We start from the raw sequence: 3,648 nt of genomic DNA on the forward strand, positions 1-3,648 counted from the left end.
TTGTCACAGAGGAAGAATTAAGAAGTAACAAAGTATATGTCAGCTAGTCCATTCAAGTAAGCAAAACCCAATGAAGTGCACATAACATTGTTAATTGACTGTTAATTGCTATAAACATGGGTTCAGAATTGTTTATTTGTGATTTGCATTGCCATTGATCTTACCATAGAGAAAATAGAACAGTCTTACTTAATTAATGCATTACATAATAAAACTTGATCACTGATCTACTGATAACACTGGCCGACTGAGACGTATTTTTCTATCTGTATTATCCCCTCATGAATATTAATTTTAATAACACAAACAATTACAATAAAAAATGGTTTATAAATTGAACTAAAAGGGAAACTATACATGCGAAAAACACGTTTTTTTCAAATTTTAATGCATTTTCAGGAAGCTTGGGTAATTTTGGACAATTTTTGCTGAATCTTGGGTAATTCCGACCCAGTCATTGGGGGTATATTATCCAAAATTGTGAGTGGTCACGCTGACTATAATACCTCAGTGGCTTTATTTCATCGGCTTTAAAGGACCAAAGGACTGGCCGAAAATTTCTATACATTCTGAGTTTGTAAGTATCAAATGTGCTATTTTATTTGTCACGCCCTTTTGTTTCCTTTCACCTCAACTCCAATCATGGTGGCCTGAGGTGGATGTGGATCCCTATGGTATTTTACTTCTCTCAAAATTGAATGCGCCTCGCATCAATAAAGTGCCATAGCAGGCCCGTAGCCAGGTCATTTCAAGGGGGGGTTCTCTGGGCGTGGGGTCCAGGGGACTACCTAAGGGCCCCGGTGGGGTGGGGGCGAAGCCCCCGAAGCCATAACAGTTTTTGTGTTTAATGGGTCTATATAAGGTTATAAAAGCAGTTATGTTTTGAAAAAGACCTATGTAATAAAAGGTGGTAATATAAAATATTTTCTGAGAATTAGCATGCTTAAATCACACCGAAAGACAAAAAAAAAAACCCTCATCGTATAATCAATATCAGTATACTCAACACATTTATTATTATTATAAAACAAAACAAGCTATTATAGGCTTATAAAGTAATTTACAAAGAATTATGTATTGTGCTTCTTTATGTATATAAAACATTTAAGAAGTGTTGTCTTGTTTTAACTTAAGTAATGTATCTTCCAGTAGGCCTATATAAACAAATAGAGCTGCTTGTTACAAAATAAAGTAGGAGCTGAACTTCTTCTTGAATCTCATCTTGTACACTGAAAATAATAGTAGGCCCTACTATTTTTACTAACACATCTAGATGTGTATAAGAGACAGAAATTAAGTCAGAGCCCAAAATATAGCATCATATCATATGTCATCTGACATCATGGGAACCTAAACTTTAATTACAATTATTTGTTTACTAGGCCTAATTCGAAATTATTATTTTAAGACTTTAACCTACATATTGATTAATAATAGCTGAGATTTGATGCACATTTCAGAATTAATAATCGGGTTAATAATGAATTAACAATCCACAATCATTAGGTCGCAAAACTTTAGCTGCATTTGGTGGATTAAGTCGCAAAACTTTATCTTCGTTTGGTGGCGCCATTAATTTTACTCTAGGTAGACGGAGAGCGATTTTTTTTTCCGTACGAAACATTTACATGAAACTTCACTCGGGCCATATCGGATTGACTCGAGTGAGTACGATACGAGGAACAAGATCAGACACTTCGCAATGTCGTGACGCTCGAGTTTTACTATTACTGTATAGCTCTTTCTATGTTTACCTACGGTAGGCCTATGAAATCTCACGGACTTGTGGGATGTACGTGTGCATACTAACTGTGACCTTCTTGGATGTTGTTAAATGTTAGTATATTATCTACAAAAACAACAGCTAGTACCTCCTGTTATAAAGTGTAGTAAAGTACAGTAATACCAAAGGCTAGAGAGAAAGAGGCCTAACAGGCTGAGATCTTACCTAGGCCCCTCTTTAAACTAGGCCTAGTGTCATAGGCTGACACCAACATACTGACATTGACTGAATTTTTTTGGGGAAAAAATAGGACAAAATTGAAGCATGAAATAAAAAATTGAGCGCATAAGAGAAATATTATTATATAAATAATATACAATTCCAGCGTTATTGAACTTGTCCAAACTATCATTCTAATGTAATTAATGTTAAATAATAATAATAATAATAATAATAATAATAATAATAATAATAATAATAATCATTTTAGCATTAATTACCTTGGCCTAAGACTTGTAATGGAGAACCTACAGATACCGTACTATTTACTAGGCCTATAAATAATAATCGCCCAAGGGAAATATCTTGTGTTATTTCCCCTTAACGTGGTTTTTTTTAATTGTTCTCTAATTCCTCCATTGTCTAAGTTCCGCTTAAGGTACAGGTAATAATAATTAATAATAATAATAATAATAAAAATAATAATAATAGTAATAATAATAATAATTTCAGCATTAATTACCTTGGCCTAAGGCTTGCAATGAAGAATCTACAGATACTATGTACTAGGCCTATAAATAATAACTAGCCCAAGGGGAATATCTTTTGTGTACTTTCCCTTAACGTACAGGTAATAATAATTAATAACAATAATAATAATAATAATAATAATAATAATAATAATAATAATAATAATAATAATCATTTCGGCATTACATGTATTTAACTTGGTCTAGCCTTGTAATCAAGAACCTGCCGATTACTATACCTAATATTAATAACTAGCTCATTTTTACATTCATTTGGTGCTCTGCCATTTTGGCAGGTCTTATGGCATCCAGTATTTTAGAGCTGCCTATTCTCAGCTCTTCTCTTAATTTGAAAATAACTGTCACCCTGTTTCATTTGATGAAGTAACGCGCTTTTCCTTACTCTTTGTGCTTTTCCCAGAAATCGTCTTAGTAGGCCTAGGTAATTATAAAACCAAGGCCTAACTAAAAAATTTAAATTGTCATAGTATTTAACTCAAGTTAAAATAAACTTTTCATTACCCGTGCAGCTTAATCAAATATTATATGTCATTTTAAACGACCTATTGGTATTAACATATTAACATTAATGTATTTTTAAAAATTAGACAGCGACGTTCTCTCAGAAGTTGTTTTGTAGACGTTTATCTGTTGATGAACTTTTGACCTCCTGAATTCTGCAATGAGATTTTCGGGTCGCGATTTTTTTTTCCGTACGAAACATTTACATGAAACTCCACTCGGGCTGTCTCGGCTGAATCGACCCGAAAATCTCATTGCAGAATTCAGGAGGTCAAAAGGTCACCAATAGATAAACGTCTACAAAACAACTTCTGAGAGAACGTCGCTGTCTAATTTTTAAAAATACATTGATGTTACTATATGTTAATACCAATGGGTCGTTTAAAATGACATATAATATTTGATTAAGCTGCACGAGTAATGAAAAGTGTTATTTTAACTTGAGTTACATACTATGACAATTTTAATTTTTTAGTTAGGCCTTGGTTTTGCATAATTACCTAGGCCTACTAAGACGCTTTCTGGTAAAAGCACAAAGAGTAAGGAAAAGCGCGTTTTTCTTCATCATATGAAACAGGGTGACAGTTATTTTCAAATTAAGAGAAGAGCTCAGAATAGGCAGCTCTAAAATACTGGATGCCATAAGACCTGCCA

This window comes from Anneissia japonica, unplaced genomic scaffold (genome assembly GCF_011630105.1).
Source record: "Anneissia japonica isolate Jap-2015-1 unplaced genomic scaffold, ASM1163010v1 scaffold287923_len1623670_cov205, whole genome shotgun sequence".
In the NCBI taxonomy this organism is placed as follows: domain Eukaryota; kingdom Metazoa; phylum Echinodermata; class Crinoidea; order Comatulida; family Comatulidae; genus Anneissia; species Anneissia japonica.